Raw genomic sequence first — 24068 nt, forward strand, 5'->3', positions numbered from 1 at the left:
GCCAGCCCTGACAGTCCCTGCCTTGGACTCTTTGCAGTGGCCGTTCCCCTTTGCTCTGTGTTTAAAAGGTCTGGCTCTTTCTTGCCCTGAGATGGCTCCTTAAATGCCACCTCTTCAGAGAGACCTTTCCACACTCCTCAGGACCCTATGTCCATTCTCCGTGGAGTGGTCACTGTTCTGATATCTTTCTTTTTCTGTTTAATTCTTTATTTCTGTCTCTTCCCTTTAGAATGGAAGAAAGAAATCTCTTGTTCACTTCCTGTTCTTAGCATAACACCTGACATGTAGCAGGCTCTTAGCAAATAAGTGTTGACCCTACATAAATTGCCTTTCGAGCCCCAAACTCTAATCCCAGGCCTGCTTGCTTCTTACCAGCTGCATGTCTGACCTTCACTTTCTTTGTTAGGTGGAGATAATAACCCTGGCCTTGCAGGTGGTGAGCAATTACTAGGACAGAGTTTGTAAAAATGCCTTTAACACAGGAGAAGCTCCCTAAACACATAACTAACTAATGCATGCATACATACATATATTTCCCTTCCCCCTTTGTGTCCGGGCCTGGCTCTATTACTTTTGAGCCCCAATGTCCTTGGAGAGTCAGTTCATTCTCTGGGCTTCAGGAGATTCAGGGACTGTTACCAAGGTGACCCTCCAGAGGGTCTCATTTCAATCTGCTCTTCAGTAGGTAGAAGGAAATCAGGCCTCTTTTCCCCCAGTTACATGGCCAAAGGGCTTCCCTGAGCCAGAGCACGAACATTCTGCCCCCACCTAAAAGGACATGGTGGGACACTTTGGAAAGGAAGCCAGTGGAAGGGACCACCCTTTGAATATTAAGCAGGATCTTAATTTCTCCCTGAATTGGCAAGCGTTATATTATGGGCCTGCTGTTGGCAGATAGGGGGGAACTTGATGGTTGCTGAGTTAAATATGGCTGGAATTTGCAGTGGAATAAAAGGTGCCAGATTAATAGGGTTTCTTTTCTCTGAACCATAAATTGGAAGTCCTGGTGCCTGATGGGCTACTAAATCTCCAGCCCCTGGGGTTTTCTAGCTGGAGAGCTCTGGGAGCACCCTCTTTCACAGTTGAAAGTTGATGCAAATAATGATCTCACTAGGGGTTTTGCCCTGTGAGTGGGGCTGGGCTGAAGGGTGAAGGGACCTATCACATTTGCACAGCATCCCAAACTAGCCTCTGAATGCCACTAAGAGGACATCATCTCAGGAATGGCCGGTGCAGAGGGCAGCCGGTGATGGGCAAGCTTATTTGAGCATGCTCTGAAAAGCACTTCCTCTCTGCTTTTCTTCCCTCCTCTTCACAGATGAAAGCTTTAAGAGAGATGGAAAATGTCCCAGGACCTATGACTGCTCAAGACTACCCCTGTGAGTCCCTAGGGACATTGTCATTGGTAAAATATCCTCAGGTATTTTAAGGAGCAGCATTTGGGTACATCACAGAGACTCCAGTCCTCACTAGCTTGAGGACAGGTTGGATAGGAGCGGAGAACAGGATGGAGGTTGGTCCACGTGTTCTTCAAGGATCTCTCTAGCTTGAGAACCCAGAGGATTAGACCAAAAGGTGGAGAAAACGTTTTGTTTAATCATCACAGTAATCTTTGAAGTAGCCGGGACTGTAATTGACTTTATGTCAGGAAGGAAGAAACCAAACTCCAAGGAGAACAGGTGACTTGCTCATAGTCCCCCAGTGGAGCAGCTAAACCAGAAACAAATTCCCTGTCTGCCTTCAATCTCAAGCAGCGCTGTTTGTAGGCAGGGGTAAGGACCCTGGTCGGGAGGATGTGACCATGGTGATGATGTGCTTTGCCCTGATGCTTCCAGCCTTCTTTAGGGGCAGGAGAAACAGCCTGCAGACTTTGTGGGAACGACGGGAACAGTACAATCTCAGAGTAACTGCTTACGGGAAGCTGCTAACCGACTGGTACTTTTGTGGGACTTGGAAAAGATACTCATTTGGGGGTGAATGCAGCCTTGTGGTAGGCTTGGATTTTGGCCTCAACTTACCCATCTAACTGGTACTCTTTGTAGAGAATAATGTACACATTTATGTACAGTTGCCCTACTGGTGGGAATTCAGATTTCAGCTTTAAAAAGAGGAATCTCCATTGCAAAGGCTTTCCCTGGGCTTCTCTTTTCCCAGTGCTGCTTTAAGTAAACTCTTTGAAGAGGGTTCTGCTAGGAGCACCCCAACAGCTTACCCAGCTGCCTGCCTGAGGTTGCAGTAGAATCCCAATAGACCATTCAATCCCAGAAGCCAGAAGAAAGCAGCTGAAGTTGGGGGAAGTGTCCTGAAGTTGACAGTCAAGTGGGTCCCCCCCCCCAGGAGGTGTCTTTTATTATTTCCCTGGTGGCTTCCTTGACTTCCTGGCCAGCCTTGGAGCACTCCCAGCCCTTCCCTGAGCCAGTAAGTCATTCAGCTGCTTTGGCTGGGACCTCCATGAACATGCAGCGGAATATTTATGTCCAACCTGTTTTTTTTTTTTTTTTTTTTTTTTAATGACAACAATTCAACTTACTTTTTGGCTTTTTCTTTGCTGCATTAGGAGAAGTCAATTTCTCTTATGGGACAGGAAGGTGACCTTCCCTAGAATGAAATACAAACATTTTTTTCCTGCTAGCCATTGTGCTTCTGAAGACCAATCCTTCCTTCCAGTAAAGCCAAAGAAAAATTCCTTCTTTGTGTGTGTATGTGTAGGGGTGTGTGTGGGTGTGCATGCACGTGCCAGTGCACATACACACTAATTATTTAAAGTAGCATTGAAATTGCATTCAGGGATCTTATGACAAAAAAGAATAGATAAAAATTGAGTGGGAAGGCAATGTAAGTGCTGGAATTGAGGAGAGGCTGGGAAAGAAGGCAAGAGGCAGAGAATCTGGCACCCCATCAGGAATTCTACTGAGGCTAGGGTGTGACTGGAGAGAATAGCCGCCCAGTGTGTGAGGCAATCAGGCAGAGAGGACCACTACAGGACACCCTTTGGGTTTCCAGAAAGTGGGCTGGGTCAGGGTCCTTGCCAGGAGACTCATGCTTGATAGTCACATGAGAGGGAGTGCCACCTCATCTCCTCCTAAGGTCTTCAGTCACCCCCCTCTACTGCCATCTGGATTCTCCATAGGAGCTCTCTCCTTTCTCTACAAGATCCCCGTCACCTGTAATGGTAGAATGAAATCCTAAGAACACGGCAAAGACATGGGAAAGACTTCCTGTACCTATTTGAAGGAATTAAGCTGATCAGGAAGTTAAGTATGTGAACCTTGATTTCTCAAATAGGTGACCACTTCAAAATTGACAGAACTTGCCTCGAGTGGAGTACATGCCTGTAATCCTAGCAACCCAGAAGACTGAGGCAGGAATATCACAAGTTTGAGGCCAACCTCAGCAACTTAATGAGACCCTGTCTCAAAAAGTAAAAGAGAGATAGAGATAGAGATAGAGATAGAGATAGAGATAGAGATAGAGAGAGAGAGAGAGAGAGAGAGAGAGAGAGAGAGAATGCTTGCGCGCTGGGGATATGGGGATGTACAAAATATTTGATAATTATTGTTATTATTATTTGTGTAAGATTAAATCAAATTGGGAAGGCATGAGGGAGTCTGTAACTTTGAAGAGCCTGGTTTCAGGTGATTTTTATGAAACAATGAATTCTTTGGTCATGACCTTAGATGCTCCCATGATTTAAACTTAAAGAAAAAGCTCTGGAGGGATTGGAGATATAATTCAGTGGTAGAGATCTTGCCTGGCAAATATGAGGCTCTGGATTCCGTCCCTAGCAACTCAGGGGGGAAAAAACCCCAAAACAATTATACAAACCCAAACCTGTTAGAAAGTGGATTCTCTTACACCTAAGGGAAAATGCAACCATTCTTTATCTCCTCCTATTGAGGAGAAGCAATAAGTCTTCTCAGACAAGGAGGATACAAGTGGGCCCCAGGGAACCCTCCCCTCCCTCTCTTCTCTACCCACATTCAAGCTGTATGCATTTGTGAGGACTGCTGGAGCCAGATACCTCAGGGATAAGACTCACTGGATGCTGTCATTAGACAAGATGTCAGAAGTCATCTGGTCTACCCATCTGTTATGGCCACATCCTACTGCTCATGATGGATGACCTCTTGTAGAAAAGGTCCCCATGGCCTCCTTTCAGTTAGGTTCCTGATCACCTAGAACCTCATTTGACAAATAGCAGGTGCTCAATAAATGCTGAGTAAAAGAATATTTCTCAGTAGCTACTTGAACACATCTAGGGACAAGTACCCTACCATCTGAGGAGGCAACATATTCCTTTTGTGGATCTCTCTGATGATTAGGAAGCTGTTTAAATTGAATCAAAGTCTGACTTCTTGCAAATTTTCTCCACATGTCTACTCTGGTGGGAGGCAAAGAGGCTTATTCCTTTATTCTTTCCTTGTAGCTTTTTCTCTTCTTTTCTTCCAGGGGTTCCTTCTTCCTCAGTCAGTGACCTCATGTTTGTTTCTCCCCGTTGATTTAGAACATATTATACAATGAGTGTTCAATTCCCAGATGCCTGGCAAAGTCAGGGCTTTAATTTAGGACTCCCCCTCCCTCCTGGCCCTGTTGATAGGCACATGTCTTTGGCACCATCCCTACTTAGCAAGCTGCTGTTGCAGAAAAGAGAAGATAACCTCTGGTGGTCATGTCACAATGGAGTTTATTTTCTTTTCTTGTTATAATGAAAAAATATTTATCGTAAGAATGCATTATTTTATTCATCGGGAAAAACTACAAAGCTACTTCTATTGTAGAAGAAAGATACTAGTGATCTGGTTTATAAGAGAGTGTTGATGAACAGCATAGGCTTAGGGAAACAATCAAATATCTACACAATATCAGGCACTGAACTAGGCAATACCAAAATGAAGAAAAATTCCCTTTCCCTTTGCATGTTTCCCAGTTTATTTGCTCAAACAAATATGACCTATGAAAAGAAAACACCCAGGTTTCTCTATGAGCCTCTGTATGGAGAGGCACTGAAAATGACCTAGGAGCTCTTTAAGTAAAGCTTAACAAAGAGGTTAATTTCAACAAGTGATGAGGAAGACTGAATGTGAAGACACATGGAGAAGTAAAAGATCAGGGCTCCTCAGGGAGCTTCACAGGTTTGAAGGGTCTGGAAGGCAGGTGTACAGCAGGGAAGGGTGGGAGCTGAGGTAAGAGGGGATGGAGGTCATCGATGGCTGACTGCTAGAAACCTAGACTTTATTCTGCATGTGTGTATGGGGGGATGGGGTGGGAGGAGCAAGCAAAGAGAAAGCATTTGAACAAGGTGAATTAATAACTTTGTCCATGTAAAAATAACAACCTTGCTTTCAGGAAACAAGAAAATCATTTATTCTGAATCAAATATGAGTGACCATGGCCTGGAACATGAATTCTATTACTCTGAATAACATTTTCCACTGTGGAAGAGGCTAAGTAAAAATTCTTTTTGTACTAGGGATTTAACCCAGGGGTGCTTTACCATTGATCCACACCCCGAGTCTCCCCCCTTTTATGGGTACTGGGGAGTGAACTCAGGGGTTCTTGACCACTGAGCAACATCCCCAATGAGACAGGGTCTCACTAAGTTGCTTAGTGCCTTGCCATTACTGAGGATGACTTTGAACTCGAGTTCCTCCTGTCTCAGCCTCCTGAGTTGGAGGTTACATAAATTTTTACAGCACAGAATAAAGAAGGTTTTAAGTCATTACATTTGCCAAATGCATTGGCAGAAGCATCAGGGAGGTGGAAATCTCTTCCATGGGTTGCAGATGTTACAGCATTCTTACAAGGCTTTAGGTTGGTGGAGGCTAGAGCTTGGAGTTACATTCTGAGAGTTTTAATTAATAGTCATGAGGGATGTTAACTCAGATTCTAAGAGGCTGAGAGTGAATGTCTATTAGAAGGACTAAGAAAGCTCAAGATAAGTTTGACTCTTGACCTGCAACATTCCATCTCTCCACAATCATGATGTTCTACTCAGTCAAGGTCAAACAGTCTGCAGGATCTTTGATATGGATGAGAACTTCAGAGAACTTCAGGTTCTCATCTTCAGTGACAGAATGTCTAGCAACACGGTTGTTAGTAGGAAATATTTGTGGGGTGGGGAAGTAGAGGAATATCTTTTTGTCCTTTAAGTAGTATAATACACGAGGCTACTAAGTAGGACCCATTCTTTCTCCAACTCTACCATGAGAAATGGGTAAAACAATTGCCAGGATTTAAGAACATGTATTCTAGAGCCAGCCTTCCTAAATTCAAATCACTGCTTTTTTATTACTTAGAAATTTATGGTATTGGCTTCTTTTTCACTCAGTTTCCTTATCCTTACAGTAAGAATAATAATCGTATCTACCTCATTAGGTTGTTGGGAGGATTAAATGAATTAGCATAAGGATAGATCTTTGGGTCATGCCAGACACTTAGGAAGAAATATGGGTTTGTTATATTAGGCATATTTTGTGTTCTCATTATTGTTCTATCTATGAGCAAAGAAAAGCCTAAAGGGATTTGGAGTTAGAAGCAGCATGCCACCATCACTAATTGATGGTGTGACCTAAGCTTTTTAACCTCGCTGAGCCCTAGTTTTCCACTAGAAAATGCAGATGACAATAATTCCCACTGTACAGAGTCTTGTGGAAATCAAAGGAGATAATGGATGCCAAAGCTCTTTGTAAATTGTAAATCGTCCAATACCAGCCACTAGATTGATATTCTCTCCCCGGTCTTCCCATAAGGGCAGAGATGGGTCTCTCTGCAAAGGGATTCAGTGATTTACCGCAGTTCTCCTGTGAGTCTGCATTGGGTCTGGCCTGGGATGCTGTCTTTGCACTCAGCAATTTCTCTACACTGACGGGCCAAGGGAGTGTGCCCTGCCTTCTACACCCAGATGGAGAATCTGGGCTAGGCTCCTCCTGTCACTTTGCTACTAATTGCCTCTTTAGAAATAGGAATAATTAAACCTGGAACTTTATTTTAACAGGCCTCAGGTCAGGCTCAGCTTTCCGCATCCTTGGTCAATTTTCCCACCACTTCTTAGCTAATCTGGGGAAGAGGAAACTGTCCTGGAGTGGTTCATTTGCATCAAAACCACTATAATTTGTAAGTAAATGGCATTGCTTTTAAATGCAAAGGAACATCCTCGAGTTGACAGAGAAACCTGTCTTTGATTCTTCAAATAACTACAACCCCTAATGTTCTGAAAATAATCTTTCCTTCTCTCCATTTACACCCCTCCCAGAAGGAGCACCCTTAACCCCTCTTGGAAAAATAGCCATTAAAGTTTTCTCCTGTCAAGGGCCTTTTTCCTAGCCTGCAGGGAGAAGTGTTTGAGGAACAGTCTTCACCTGGACAGGCCCACAACCGAGTTGCTACTAAGTGTAACGCACAGAGAAACAGAACGAACTTCCCAACCTTTAGGAGGTTCACATCTCTGAAGGAAGATGATAATGTTACCTATGTGATAGAAGTCAGAATGTGATATTGTAAGAGAGCTGCAAAGTTCTTCATGACCTGGAGTCTGAACCTGCTTGGGAGATGAGTAAAGATCTGGAGAGACACAATGGTTATTCTGTTAGACCTCAAAAGTTGATATGATTCCAGCATGGTGGGTGTGTGCCTATGATCCCAACAAATCTTGAGGCTGAGCCAGGAGGATCACAAGTTTAAGGTCAGCCTCAGCAGCTTAGGAGGGCCCTAAGCAACTTAGCAAGACTCTGTCTCAAAATTAAAAATAAATAAATAAACAAAGAAAAAGGCGCAGGGGGAATATAGCTCAGCGGTAAAGTGCCCTGAGTTCAATTAACAATACTGGAGGGCTGGGGGTGGGGCTGATATGATTTCTCTGCATGTTCCTCAAGACATAGTCTCTTTATAATTGCAGTCCAGCTGCCCTGCTCAGTGCTTGGTCGAGTATCATCTGAGCATCCATCCTTAGAGCTAAGGCATTGCTCTGAAACGTCATCCATTGAAACGTCACCATCTAAAGTGCATTGGTGGTTCCACAGTCTTGCTATTGTGAATTGTGCTGCTATGAACATCGATGTAGCAGTGTCCCTGTAGCATGCTCTTTTTAGGTCTTTAGGGAATAGACCGAGAAGGGGAATAGCTGGGTCAAATGGTGGTTCCATTCCCAGCTTTCCAAGAAATCTCCATACTGCTTTCCAAATTGGCCGCACCAATTTGCAGTCCCACCAACAATGTACAAGTGTACCCTTTTCCCCACATCCTCGCCAACACTTGTTGTTGTTTGACTTCATAGTGGCTGCCAATCTTACTGGAGTGAGATGGTATCTTAGGGTGGTTTTGATTTGCATTTCTCTGACTGCTAGAGATGGTGAGCATTTTTTCATGTAATTGTTGATTGATTGTATATCCTCCTCTGAGAAGTGTCTGTTCAGATCCTTGGCCCATTTGTTGATTGGGTTATTTGTTATCTTATTGTCTAATTTTTTGAGTTCTTTGTATACTCTGGATATTAGGGCTCTATCTGAAGTGTGAGGAGTAAAGATTTGTTCCCAGGATGTAGGCTCCCTATTTACCTCTCTTATTGTTTCTTTTGCTGAGAAAAACTTTTTAGTTTGAGTAAGTCCCATTTGTTCATTCTAGTTATTAACTCTTGTGCTATGGGTGTCCTATTGAGGAATTTGGAGCCCGACCCCACAGTATGTAGATCGTAGCCAACTTTTTCTTGTATCAGACGCTGTGTCTCTGATTTGATATCAAGCTCCTTGAGCCATTTTGAGTTAACTTTTGTGCATGGCGAGAGAAAGGGATTCAGTTTCATTTTGTTGCATATGGATTTCCAGTTTTCCCAGCACCATTTGTTGAAGATGCTATCCTTCCTCCATTGCATGCTTTTAGCCCCTTTATCAAATATAAGATAGTTGTAGTTTTGTGGATTGGTTTCTGTGTCCTCTATTTTGTACCATTGGTCCACCTGCCTGTTTTGGTACCAGTACCATGCTGTTTTTGTTACTATTGCTCTGTAGTATAGTTTGAAGTCTGGTATCGCTATACCGCCTGATTCACACTTCCTGCTTAGCATTGTTTTTGCTATTCTGGGTCTTTTATTTTTCCATATGAATTTCATGATTGCTTTCTCTATTTCTACAAGAAATGCCGTTGGGATTTTGATTGGCATTGCATTAAACCTATAGAGAACTTTTGGTAATATCGCCATTTTGATGATGTTAGTTCTGCCTATCCATGAACAGGGTATATTTTTCCATCTTCTAAGATCTTCTTCTATTTCTCTCTTTAGGGATCTGTAGTTTTCATTGTATAAGTCTTTCACCTCTTTTGTTAGGTTGATTCCCAGATGCCCTTCAATAGACAAATGGATAAAAAAATGTGGCATTTATACACAATGGAGTATTACTCTGCATTAAAAAATGACAAAATCATAGAATTTGCAGGGAAATGGATGGCATTAGAGCAGATTATGCTAAGTGAAGCTAGCCAATCCCTAAAAAACAAATGCCAAATGTTTTCTTTGATATAAGGAGAGTAACTAAGAACAGAGTAGGGACGAAGAGCATGAGAAGAAGATTAACATTAAACAGGGATGAGAGGTGGGAGGGAAAGGGAGAGAGAAGGGAAATTGCATGGAAATGGAAGGAGACCCTATGGTTATACAAAATTACATACAAGAGGAAGTGAGGGGTAAGGGAAAAATAATACAAGGGGGAGAAATGAATTACAGTAGAGGGGGTAGAGAGAGAAGAGGGGAGGGGAGGGGAGGGGAGGGGGATAGTAGAGGATAGGAAAGGCAGCAGAATACAACAGACACTAGTATGGCAGTATGTAAATCAATGGAAGTGTAACTGATGTGATTCTGCAATCTGTATACGGGGTAAAAATGGGAGTTCATAACCCACTTGAATCAAAGTGTGAAATATGATATATCAAGAACTATGTAATGTTTTGAATAACCAACAATAAAAATAAAAAAGAATAAAAAAATAAAATATGAAAAAAAAGGTGAGGCCAAGTGGGAGCTGACAGTTGTGGATGGCACTGCCATTAATCAGAAGGGATGAACGTAGCTCTTATGAGAGCAAGTTGTTATAAGAACAAGCCTGACCCTTGAATCTCTCCTTTGATTCCTGAATCAAGATGTCATCACTTGCTCCTACAAGTGTTCCTACCATTTCTATCCACTAGGATGATGCTTCCAAGAGGGCCCTCACCAAAACTGAGCCAGTGCACATGCCATGCCCTTGAATCTCTAAAACTGTAAGCTAAATAAACCTCTTTTCTTCTTGAAAAAAAAAAAAGTGCATTGGTGCATCCAGTTAGCCAGCTCCCTCTCTCTAGCATTTGTTTTGTGCAGTCTGTGCCTTAGTTCTTCCATACTTTGAGCACTTCCCTGAATGCTAAGAACACATAATTCAATAGAGGATCAGGACTAGGAATGGGTTGGAACCTAGGCTCTGGCCCTCGCCAACTCTGTAACTTCAGGAAGATCACTAAGCCCCTTGAGGCACACAGTCATCATCTGTAAAATGTCACTGCTCTTGTCTGGATATTTGAGTCGGCTCTTCCCCAAATTCATTTGTTTAAATCTTTACCCTCATGATAATATTAGGAGGTGGGAACTGTAGGAGGTATGAGATCCTGGGGGCTCTATGCCCATGGAATTCACGCCCTTGTAGAAAAGATAAAAGACACCTCCTTCTCCTTGCACCCTGTGAAGATAACAGTGAAAAACATTGTAAACTAGAAAGTCAGCCCTCATCACATACCAAATCTGCCTTGAGAAATATGTTTCTATTATTCATGAGCAATCTGGTTTACGGTATTTGGTTATAGCAGCCCAAACAAACTATGACCACAAATGGAAATTGTACTATGACAAATCCTAAAATGTGGAAGTGTCTTTGGAACTTTGCAATAGGTAGGAGTTAGAAGAATTTTGAATTATATGTTCAAAAAAAAAAAAAGAAAGCCTACATTTCTGTGAATAGACTATTAAGGATGATGTTGATGAGGGCTCAGAAGGAGAGATATATTTGCACAGAAAACTTTAATATTCTTAGAGGAGATCTTAGGTGACAGAAACAGAAATGTGGATGGTAACATATCTTGTGATATTGTCTCAGATAGAAAGGAAGAGCATGCTATTGAAAACCAGACGAAAGGTGATCCGTGTAATAAAGTGGCAAAAAACTTGGGCTAATTGCTTCCTAGTGTCTCATGGAAGGTAGAATTTGTGTGAGATTAAATTAGATAGTTAACTGAAGTTATTTCTAAGTGAAGTGTTGAAGGTGTAGTCTGATTCCTCTTGACTGCCTACAGTAAAATGTGAGAAGAGAGAAATGCTTTAAAGACAGAATTGTTTATCAAAAGAGAAACAGAACTTCTGGAAAATTCTCAAGCTATCTATGTTGGAAAAAGTGAGAAACCTGTTCAAGAGAGAACACAAAAGATCTGATCAAATTTGATAAAGAAATGAATATGGATTGGCCATCTCAAGAGAAGCTAGGAGCTATTCATCAAGACAACGAGAAGAGCAGGCAGGCAGCCTTCTAAATAAGAGCTGGGACCTATTGTTCAAGACATGGAAGCATGACCTCAAAGTCACCTCAGAGATGAGCAGACTGCCCTCCTCCTTGTGAGTTCACAGTGCAAGGACCTGAGGGGCAGCACACTCCTGAAGGAGAAGCCTCCCTTTGCCTGCACCGCCTCACGTCAGAGACCCTGCTCCAGGCACTCCATTGTGATGCTCTCTGGGTGGGATTGGTGTGGTTTGTGCTTTGCATCCTGCAAAGTTGCAGGAATGAGGTTGTCTCCATCCAGACTTCAAAGGATGGTCCAGAAAGCCTTAGAGTTCAGGAATATAACTAATAGGGGTGAGGATACAGCAAAGCCCTGCCTAAGGTAATGCCCAGTGCATCCATGTTGGCATCCATCTTACTTGAAACAGCTACAAGTACATGACTCCAATCTTAGAGAGGTGCAGTGTGGGCTGTGTCCAGCAAAGCCCTGGGGACAGGGCCACCCAAAGCTATGAGGGACAGACCACCACCGGGTAAGTCTAGAAGATGGGAACTCCACCTCAGTGGGCCTGGAAGGCAGAGCAGTGAGCCAACAAAAATTGTTCTGGAAACTTAAGATCTGCTGTTGTCTACCATGTTGAGTTTTGGACTTGCTGGATACCTGTCATTCCTTTCTTCTTTCTCTTTCTCCCTTTCAGAGTGGGCATGTTTGTTCCTGTGCCTGTCGCACACTGTATTATGAAAGGGCATAACTTACTTGATTTTTCAGGTTCATTGGCTTGGGGGGGGGAATTGCCTCAGAATGAGTTGTACCTTCAGGCAAATTTATATCTGACTTAAATGATATATAAATTAAACTTTGGACTTTAGAGTTTTGAGTTGATTGAAGTCCACGTTAAGACTTTGGAGGCTTTGGGATGAAATGAATGTATTTTTCATGTAAGAAGGACATGAATTTGGGGAGTTAGCTGTGGTAGAATGCTACAGTTTGAATGTTTGTGTCCTTTCAAAATTTATGCATTGAAATCCTAACCCCCAAGGTGATAATGTTAGGCCATGGGACTTTGGGGAGAGATTAGGTGGTGGGGCTGAAGCCTTCATGAATGGGATTAGTGTTCTTACAGAAGAGGCCTGAAAGAGACCCTGAACCCTTTACATCATGGGAGGACACAGCAAGAAGATGATGTCTAAGGGTCAGAAAGTGGGTGCTCACCTGTTGCCAAATCTTTTAGTACCTTGATCTTGGATTTCCCAACCTCCAGAACTGTGAGAAATAAACTTCTGCTGTTTATAAGTCATCTAGTCTGTGATATTTCATTGCTATAAAAGCCTGAATAGACTAAGATAGACACTAATAACAACTACTTCATCAAGTTGATGGCAAGGGATGACTAACAAATGTAGAGTAATTAAAAAATTCTTGATAGAAAAAATCTTTCCCTTATGGCTATAAATCATTAACTGTATTGGGTTTATTAGATCATTAGGAGATCAGAATATAACACCCCAAAATATGACACTTCACCCTAAGGATTATTTTGAACTATAGGCAATTGAGGAAAAGCAGACAAAGGACAAGCTCTGTACTCTTCCCCCATCTGCATGAATGAACAGCATAAATTTCCCTGATGAAGGTGACTCCTCCCCCCATCCAACTTTCCATGCCAGGAAGGGGAGAACAATCATCACTAGAGAAGAGGTGGCACTGAAAATAATTCATATAAACAAACCTCACAAGGTGACTTTTATCTACCATGAGTGTACCTCACATGATTACCTTCCATCAATGAACACTCCTAGAAAGTACAGAAATACTTTTTCCTTTGTCTTGTTACTTCTCTACAAATTTACCATCCTCTGTGTTTCAGTTTGGATATGAGGTGTCCCTGCAAAAGCTCCTGTTAGGCAAAGGAGGAATGTTCAGAGTTGAAACAATTAGATGAGGATCACTGTGACAGAATCAGTGGATGAATCCCTTTGATGGTGGTAACAATAGGTGTGTGTGGGGGGGGGGCGGCGGGGCATGGCGGCAGAAAGAATGTCACATGCAGGTGGGCCTTTGCACATGATATTTTGTCCCTGGCTCCTTGCAGACTCTCTCTGCTTCCCAGCAGCCATGAGCTGAGCAGGTTTCTACACAACACTCTTCTGCCATGATGTTCTGCCTCGCCTCAGGCCCAGAGCAATGGAGGTGGCTGACCATGGACTGAGCCTCTGAAACCATGACCTCTGATTAACTTTTACCTCATCTAAGTTGTTCTGGTCAGATATTTTGGTCATAGTGGTGAAAAGCTCACTAAAACACCTTGGTATAAAAGCCTCCAAGCCTAAATGTTTCTTTGGGATTTTTCTTTTTTCTTCTTTTTGAAGCACCCCCTGGGCCATGTAAAAGAATTTTAAATAAAATTTGTATGCTTTTCTTTTGTTGGTTTATTCTACAGGGCCAGCTACTAAATATAAGAGGATAGAAAGAAAAATTTGTCCTCCTCTATATCATTTCTTGGTGTTAGGGAAAGATTTTTTTCCAGTAGTTGGAATTTAGTAGATGATAAATAGGTGCTTATTGACTGGTGTAATGCCCCATTTCATCTATATTTAATTTTGATTTGCCCTCATTTGGAATACTGGCACTTCATTCCATCTTTTCTCCCCAAATAACCTGTTTAACTATATTTAATTATTTAAAAAGAAACTCCACATCCCACTCCCAGTCCAGATAGCTCCAGGAACAGAACAGGGAAAGGAGTGGGGTGAGAAAGACATCAAGGCTTATTTTTCTGGTATATTCACAATTAGTAATTGCTTCCTCTTGGGAGAGGCTATACTGCCCTACTCCACTGATGACAATTTTGACCAGGTGACTTGCTTTGCCCAGTGAAATATGACCAGCAGGGCCCTGCCATTTCCAAGAAGGAACTTCAAGAGTCAATGTGTTTCAGTACATTTAAAATAAAAATATCAGACTAGCTGGCTTATGAGTAGCAGAAATTTATTTCTCGCTGGGAAGTTCAAGGTCAAGGTGCAGGCTGAGCTGGTGTCTGGGAGAATTCATTTCTCATGGACAGAATCTTTGTGTTGTGTCCTCACATGGTAGAAGGGATGAGAGATCTCTCTGTGGACCCTTTATAAGGGCATTAATTCCATTCTTAAGAGCTGCACCCTCATGATCTAATCACCCCCACAAACCCACACCTCCTAGTACCAAGATATTGAGGATTACAGTCAATATTTGAATCTGATAGGAAGAGAACACAAATATTCAGACCATAACAACTGAGATATATTTCCTTTTGCCCAAGTCAGCTATGTTCCCTACTGGCCTGAATCCTGGAAAGATAACATGAGTTGGAGCTATAGGTGACCCACAATACCCATATATAGTGAGAAATAGACCTTTGGTGTTTTAAGCTCCTGAGACTTCAGGGTCCTTTATTACTTCAGCTTATTCTGACGGAGCATATTTGGTGTTTTCTTCCTCTGTGATGTTGCCCAACTCTCTTCTCCCACCTGGTCATTGTATCAACTCCATGTCTTAATATTTCCCAAATCCATGTTTTGAGCCACAGTCCTTACCATGTATTTGGCCTGCTGGTACCTCAAACACAGCATGCACAGAACTGAACTCACTGTTTTCCTTCCCCTAAGCCTATTTCTTTTTATATCATCCCTTTCTATATCCACAGAACCATCTAGGGAAGCGTGAGATGTCATTGAGGCCATTCTCAAACCCCTCGTCCCACTGGGACTAAGCCTATAATTTCTACTGATGAAATGTGTCTCACTTCTATTTCTCCTTTTCAAGATCCTAGTAGCTAATCTGGCTTTCAATTTGTCGCCTCAATGCCTACAAATGCTTCTCATCTGGTCTCCCTGTCTTTTGTCTCTTTCCTGATCGGTTTATCAATCCTAACCCAGACAGGCCTGGGATAAGAATATGAATGGAGATCCAAACACTAAATCTCTAAATATTTATAACTTATAAGTCAGTCTAAAAAAATCTTTCTAATCAGAATATATTATGGACTGCTAGCTTGACAAGTATAACATCATAATAACCTGGAAGCCCAGATTCAAATTTAAAATGTTTAGATTCTTCTGAGTTACGTAATGGAGCATGTCAGCATGAGAGAGCTGGCTTTGGTCTCCAGCCCACTACCCACACCCGCTTCTCTTCTCATACCCAGCTCCATCCCATAATGGAAAAGGCCTTGTACACACAATGAGAATTCTAAGCTAGCATGTGTAAAATTCATTCTCATTCCATACAAACAACCAAGCTTTGGCCACCCCTAAGCTTTGGAGAGCATGCCCACAGCACAGTCTACCCTTAGGATAAAGGACCAGGGCAGATAATGATTTGTGCCATGGAAACAGGTTTGTAACCACATGTGAAGGGAATTCTAGGATCCTGGACACACCAAGCATGCTCTAAAGGGCAGGATACAGGCTTAGGTGCTTATCTCCTAGTAACTCATGGGAGGAAACAGAAGAAGTGATACTCTAGAACTCTAGAATGATACTCTTGCCCTATGGGTCAGGGTATGACTGGAAGTGAGTCACAGTAGGTCTTTTCTAGAGGTGGGTGAGTCCCAGAAAGGGTGCTTTTCTCCTGGATCTAAGAGGGAGTCCATAATTCATAATTGTGATCAACATTTATTGAGGATGCCTGATGTGCTAAACATTGTTTTAAGTTCTTTACTAGTAAAGAAACATAGGCAAGTTCCTTGAATTGCCTATATCACACAGCTCATAGGAGGCATAGCCAAGGATTGAACCCAAGCAATTTGATTTCAGAATCAGTACATACAGCATGCGATCTTGCCATTAGAATCATCTTCTATATCTAATTGAACTCATTTCCTATTCACTGAAATGCAATGTCACCCAGTGAAGGAGCTAAAGTGGAAAGAACACAAGATTTGGAGCCTGTTATGGTTTAGATGTGGTATTCCCCAAAATCTCACATGTGAGATAATGCAAGAAGGTTCAGAGGAGAAATGATTGGGTTGTGAGAGTCTTAACCCAATCAATGAATTAATCCCCTGATAGGGATTAACTGAGTGGTAACTGAAGTGGTGGGGTGTGGTTGGAGGAGGTGGGAATTGGAGGTGTGGCTTTGGGGTATATGTTTATATCTGGCAAGTGGAGTCTTCTCTCTCTGCTTCCTTGTCATCATGTTGAGCTGCTTCCCTTTGCCACATTTTCCCACCATGTTGTTTTGCCTCACCTGGAGCCCCAAGGAATGGAGCCATTCTTCTATGGACTGAGACCTCTGAAACCATGAGCCCTCAAATAAACTCTTCCTCCTCTGCAGTTGTTCTGGTCAGGTCTTTTAGTCACATCAGCAAAAAAGCTGATTAAAACAGAGCCAGAAGATTTTGATTTTAATGCAAGCTCTACCATCTGTTAGCTCTGTCTCTTAATCAAGGAACTTTGCCTTTCTATAAAATTAGGAGAGTGACAATATGACCCCCACTGGGGACTAAGTGAGTAGTTGAATGTGAAAAATCTTTAAAGCACTGTTATTATTAAGCCTGTTATTATAAAGATGATATTCTAGTTACTATGGATACATAATAAATTATCCTGAAACTTATTGGCACAAAAGAACCATTTACTATGCTCCTGGATTTCATGGGTCAGAAATTACAATGGGGCATTTCCTATGCTCCACAATATCTGGGAACTCAGCTGGGAGATTTGATGGCTAGAAACTAGAGTTGTCTGAAGTTTTGCTCACTCACTTGTGTGGGGTTGATACTAGCTATTGATTGAGAATTTAGGAACTTAACTAGGACTGAGGGTTAGGACATTTACATGGTGCCTCTGCAGGTGGCTTGTACTCCCTCACATCATGGTGGCAGGAATAGAGAGAGCGAGCGATAGAGACAGAGATAGAGACAGAGACAGACAGAAGGAGGAAGAGAAACTATGCTGTTTTTTTTTTTTTAAATGATTCAGCCTCAGAAGTCCCAGAGCATCACTTCTGCTGTTTTCTCCCATTCAAGTACTAACCAGGCCTGACCCTGCTTAGCCTCTAAGATCAGATTACATCTGGCAAGCTCAGGGTGGTATGACTATGGCCTCTGCTGTGCTTTCTACTGGTCAGATCAGTTATAGCCTGACCAGATTCAGGAAGAAGACAAATGGACTCATCTCTGAGTAGAGAGTGTGCAAGACTGAAAAATGCCATGGCCAATTTCAAAAAAATACTCTTAACCATAGATGATCAAGAGCTTTATAATCATTGGTAGGTAGATTAGCTTCAAAGGCCTCAATATGGTATCTAAGGCAATCTTTGATTTGGCCTTCTCTCTCTTCTTACCTTATCATTCTGTGTCCATCTTGCTGAGTCATGGTGTCCCACAGCTACCAGGAATTTTCATGCTAATCTTCTAGGTATAAATCCTACTCCTTGTGTGGGGAATGTACCTTTTCCCTACTTACCAGTGACTATGGGCACTTGGTCTACCTATTGGTGAAAGACTGTATTCTGAGTATGCAACCTTTAAATATTTGAATCCTCTTTCAGTTTAGAAGCTACAAAGATCAAAACTGCAGTTCTTTCATTTTGTTGCATATGGATTTCCAGTTTTCCCAGCACTATTTGTTGAAGATGCTATCCTTCCTCCATTTCATGCTTTTAGCCCCTTTATCAAATATAAGATAATTGTAGTTTTGTGGATTGGTTTCTGTGTCCTCTATTCTGTGCCATTGGTCCACCTGCCTGTTTTGGTACCAGTACCATGCTGTTTTTGTTACTATTGCTCTGTAGTAAAGTTTGAGGTCTGGTATCGCTATACCGCCTGATTCACACTTCCTGCTTAGAGTTGTTTTTGCTATTCTGGGTCTTTTATTTTTCCATATGAATTTCATAATTGCTTTATCTATTTCTACAAGAAATGCCATTGGGATTTTGATTGGTATTGTATTAAACCTATAGAGAACTTTTGGTAATATCGCCATTTTGATGATGTTAGTTCTGCCTATCCATGAACAGGGTATATTTTTCCATCTTCTAAGATCTTCTCTCGCCATGCACAAAAGTTAACTCAAAATGGCTCAAGGAGCTTGATATCAAATCAGAGACACGGTGTCTGATACAAGAAAAAGTTGGCTACGATCTACATACTGTGGGGTCGGGCTCCAAATTCCTCAATAGGACACCCATAGCACAAGAGTTAATAACTAGAATGAACAAATGGGACTTACTCAAACTAAAAAGTTTTTCTCAGCAAAAGAAACAATAAGAGAGGTAAATAGGGAGCCTACATCCTGGGAACAAATCTTTACTCCTCACACTTCAGATAGAGCCCTAATATCCAGAGTATACAAAGAACTCAAAAAATTAGACAATAAGAAAATGAATAACCCAATCAACAAATGGGCCAAGGACTTGAACAGACACTTCTCAGAGGAGGACATACAATCAATCAACAAGTACATGAAAAATGCTCACCATCTCTAGCAGTCAGAGAAATGCAAATCAAAACCACCTTAAGATACCATCTCACTCCAGTAAGATTGGCAGCCATTATGAAGTCAAACAACAACAAGTGCTGGCGAGGATGTGGGGAAAATGGTACACTTGTACATTGCTGGTGGGACTGCAAATTGGTGCAGCCAATTTGGAAAGCAGTATGGAGATTTCTTGGAAAGCTGGGAATGGAACCACCATTTGACCCAGCTATTCCCCTTCTCGGTCTATTCCCTAAAGACCTAAAAAGAGCATGCTACAGGGACACTGCTACATCGATGTTCATAGCAGCACAATTCACAATAGCAAGACTGTGGAACCAACCTAGATGCCCTTCAATAGATGAATGGATAAAAAAATGTGGCATTTATACACAATGGAGTATTACTCTGCATTAAAAAATGACAAAATCATAGAATTTGCAGGGAAATGGATGGCATTAGAGCAGATTATGCTAAGTGAAGCTAGCCAATCCCTAAAAAACAAATGCCAAATGTTTTCTTTGATATAAGGAGAGTAACTAAGAACAGAGTTGGGAGGAAGAGCATGAGAAGAAGATTAACATTAAACAGGGGTGAGAGGTGGGAGGGAAAAGGAAAGAGAAGGGAAATTGCATGGAAATGGAAGGAGAGCCTCATGGTTATACAAAATTACAAACAAGAGGAAGTGAGGGGAAAGGGGAAAAAAAAACAAGGGGGAGAAATGAATTACAGTAGATGGGGTAGAGAGAGAAGATGGAAGGGGAGGGGATGAGGGATAGTAGAGGATAGGAAAGGCAGCAGAATACAACAGACACTAGTATAGCAATATGTAAAACAGTGGATGTGTAACTGATGTGACACAGCAATCTGTATACGGGGTAAAAATGGGAGTTCATAACCCACTTGAATCAAAGTGTGAAATATGATATGTCAAGAACTATGTAATGTTTTGAACAACCAACAATAAAAATTAAAGGAAAAAAACAAAACAAAACAAAAAAAAAACTGCAGTTCTTACCAAAGTATCGAAGGTGGTCAGTTATGTCATGATTGTCTCCTTTCACTAAACAGAAGTAGAGTAGCAGAATATTCTGTACCCAATTATGGCACTTTGGCAAAAGGATTATTTTGAACTGAAGATAATTGTGAAGAAAGAGATACAAGAAAGTATTTCTGCTCTCTCCTCAATGGCCTAAAATTAGAACATGACTTTATAAAGGTGTCCTCCCTCCTCCTCTACCAGGAAGGGCAAAGTTAATTACCAGAGGCAACTTTAGACCCTTGTCATCCAGAGACAGCATCAGAAGAGTCTCCATAACAAACTTTACTAGCCATAATCTTCTATTTGTTCTCCTATATATTTTCCTTACTATAATTTGCCACATTAGAAGTTCTTTTATTTTTTCTTGCAATTTCCAGGAAAATGTATTGCTTTTGTTTTCTTTTTTCTTCTTCTTCTTTTTTTTTTTTTTTTTGTGTCACTGGGGATTGAGCCCATGGGTGCTTGACTGTAAAGAATCTCAAATAAAAGAGACACAGAGACAAGGTGCAGGGGCAGGGAAGGTGGCAGAGCAGAGTGGTTCCTTGTCCAAGTGGCCACGTTTATTTATACCAATAGGTTACATCGGGTCATTAGTACCATAACCACATTATTGTTCAGATTATTAGTAAGGTTGCTTATTCTGCAGTTCCATTTCATAGTTACAATATGCAATGTTAGGAGCTTTGTGCAGTTCTCAATAAGGTCCATTGTCTGAAGTTACTGTTAGTTGGGCAGCTCCAGGAGCTCGGAGCTTGGTGAAACACTGTAGTTATCAAGCATAACTAAATATTAAGGTCGAAGCTGATAAGACTCTAGCAAGGAGACATTTTGATAGCAACTGGACATTCTATGCCTTTGCACAGAAACTTTCCCAGGCACCAAGCATGCCACAGCCATGAAGTCATCAGGGACCCCAATCCCAAACACAGAACTCCTACACTTAACCACTGAGCCACATCCCCAGCCCTTTTTAAAAACAATATTTTATGTAAAGACAGGGTCTTGCTGAGTTACTTAGGGCCTTGCTCATTTGCTGAGGCTGGCTTTGAACTTGTAATCCTCCTGCCTCAGCCTCCTGAGCCACTGGGATTACATGCCTGTTTCACTGTGCTCAGCTGAATTGCTTTTTTTTTTTTTAAAGATGGTATATAAATCCAAATTCTAATCACTCCTTTGAGTTATTCATCTTTGGGTGTTCCCATGTTTATGCACAATGCATATGCTAATAAAATTCTGTTTAATTTTGTAGGAGACCAGAATGATATCCCATGATATGCCTCTTTGGCATAAGAATTATTTTCAGCTGACTCTCATGAGAAACCACAAGCATAGCAGAAGCTCTGAAATAGAGGAGAAGTTACCATTTTGTACGAGAAATTTTAATCTAAAAAGGGAATCTCCATTTTAGGAGTCTCCTTTCTATAGAAAGAGAGGGATGAGTCTAAATTACTATGGTCTCTTATCAGTGGAGAAAGCACCAACTTTAATCTACATAATAAAATGTTACCCGTGTTTACCTGTTTTTTCCTGGGCATCTCCCCATAACCAGTCTTCCCCCGACTCCTCTCATTTTTTTTTTTCAGCAGACTGTGGTATTTAAGGCTGAATTCAAAGCCAATTCTTTGAGATATATTTATTTATCTGGAAATTTCCTATGTATGTATATGAGTTATGCATATGTTATTAAACTTCCCCTTGCTTTTCTCTTGTTAATATGTCATTTGTTACTGGACTCTGTCCCAACCAAGAGGCATGAAGAGTAGAGAGAAAATCAAGCCAGTTCCCAATTTATGATGGTTTGATTTATAATCTTTTGACTTTGCAATTGTGTGAAAGGGCATACCATTTTGTTTTTCACCTTCAGCACAGTATTCAATAAACTTCATGAGATATTCAACACTTTATTATAAAATGGGCTTTGTGTTAGATGATTTTGACCAACAGTATGCTAATGTAAGTGTTCTGAGCATGGTGAAGGTGGGCTAGGATAACTTTTGGTAAACTAAATTGGATTTTTGATTTATTGGTATTTTCAGTTTGTGATGAGTTTATTGGGAAATAACCCCATTGTAAGTTGAGGAATATTTGCATTTTTCATCCCCTTTTTTATATTTTACCTTGTCAATCTGTCTTTTGTTAGTCCAGCCTCTGCTGGAGAACCTGAGATGGGTAGAAGAAGAAGATTTTTTTCCTCTCCTACAGAGCTTTCTCTTAACTTGTCAATCCCCACTCTTATCTCTCCCCCTTCCCAGTTCAAGTCAAAAACAAGGAACTCAGTAAAATATTTATTGTTGGGCTGAAGTATAGCTCAGGGGTGCAGCACTTGCCCAGTATGTGTGAGGCCCTGTTTGAGTTTGGTCCCTGGAATCGGCTGAGGGTGTAGCTCAGAGATAAAGCATTTGTCTATAATGTATAAGGCCATTGGTTCCATCCCTAGCACAACACAACAAAACAAAACAACATCAAAAATCACACACACACACAAAGAAACCCCATATTTTTGTTGTTCAAACTTCTCTGTCCTTATCAACCCATGTAGGATTTTATACTTACGGAATAGATTTTTCTGGGGAACTCGTAAAGCAAAAATCATACCGGGCAGTTGCAAATTCCCAATTTTCAGATGTTTAAGCATTCATTTTTTTAGTTGTAGATGTACACACTATCTTTGTTTAATTTATTTATTTTTATGTGGTGCTGAGGATTGAACCCAATGTCTTACACATGCCGTGCAAGTGTTCTACAACTGAGCTACAGCCCCAGACATTTATTCCTGCTTATTCTTATTCCTGCTTATTGGAAGAGCTTTTTTTATACACAGCTACTTAATTACTTGGTTTGACATTTTTTAAAAACTTCTCTAATTTAAACAGCTCATTGGTTGAGCTCTCCAAATGCACTGGTTCTCTTTATATCCTGGAATGTGGCCTTCACAGTTTTTGCAATTTGGGCTAATCACAATTTTTATAATATCAAAAATTGTGTAATTTAATTACCTGTAAGTTGACTTGTTTATTTTAAAAACATTTGTTTTTGCATTTGTTTGCATGCAATTTGTAAAATATGAGAATTAAATCTACAGTCGAGTTCAGGAAATTTTTAAGGGGAAATTTGATTATTGCCCTTCAGAAAAGAGATTTTTTTTTTAAAATTGAATTTTACTCGTCTCTGATTTTTCTTAATTCTTGAGCCCCTTTTCTTTTCCTGACTTCCTCCATTCCCTTCATTACCCCAGAGGTACAGAGAAGAAAGCTTTGAAGAAGCTTTGGAAGGTGTTAAATTGCCAGAGTGCTTGGTGATTATTGGAGAAGAGTGTCCTTGGAGTTTATGACACTGAGAACTAGACTAAATTGTGCAAATGGGTGGGTCCAGGAGGTATAGGTAAGGAATTGTCTCCAAGAGAAACATCAGCATGAAGAAGACAAGAACTTACTTGGAGAGGTGGTGGGGGACAGTGAGCAAGTAATGTTGAAAATCTCTGACCCTCCTGGTTTGCATCTTTGCAACCAGAGTGATATTATCTCCCTGTCCCAACTGACATTGACTGGGGAACCAATTGCAAGGTCTCCTTGCTATGGCTTAAGCACCACTAATTGGAATGGATCTCTGCTTCTCCGAAATGATCTCTTATCTTTTTGGCTCACATTGGATGAGATTTTTGTTAAGAGCAGGTAATTGGCTATGAAGCCTTGCTTTGGATGGAGGAATATGAGGAGTATTGTTACTGCCCAGGCCCCTGTTCCTACAAGGAAAGGTGTTCCCAAATTGGTTTGTCCCAATTACCTAAGAGTCCAAAGAATCATCTGTTGACAAAATACCTTTTGTGCACAACATCTCATTTACACTTAAATACCACTCACTTTCTTGTGGGATAAGCATTATCACCACCCACATTTAAAAAATGCATCTGGATTACTTTCTCTGGAGCCCTTTACTTCACAAACTCAAATCCTCTGCTTGAAATACTCTGGGTTTTTTTTTTTTTTGTATTATTTGAGGCCACTGCATTTCATGTAGGCATGTCATATTTATTCAGCTTCAATATATATTAGCTAATG

At 41.2% G+C, this 24068-nt stretch overlaps 1 long non-coding RNA gene across 1 annotated transcript in view; it reads left to right on the forward strand.

Moving 5' to 3' along the window:
- The first annotated feature begins 1311 nt into the window (after window positions 1–1311).
- Window positions 1312–24068, forward strand: part of LOC308652456 — a 39343-nt gene continuing 16586 nt past the window's right edge. Inside the window, exon 1 of the long non-coding RNA XR_014022795.1 lies at window positions 1312–1379. This is a non-coding gene — a long non-coding RNA (uncharacterized lncRNA). The remainder of the gene's footprint in view (window positions 1380–24068) is intronic.

This window comes from Spermophilus citellus, assembly GCF_964194105.1.
Source record: "Spermophilus citellus genome assembly, chromosome: 6".
Taxonomy (NCBI): domain Eukaryota; kingdom Metazoa; phylum Chordata; class Mammalia; order Rodentia; family Sciuridae; genus Spermophilus; species Spermophilus citellus.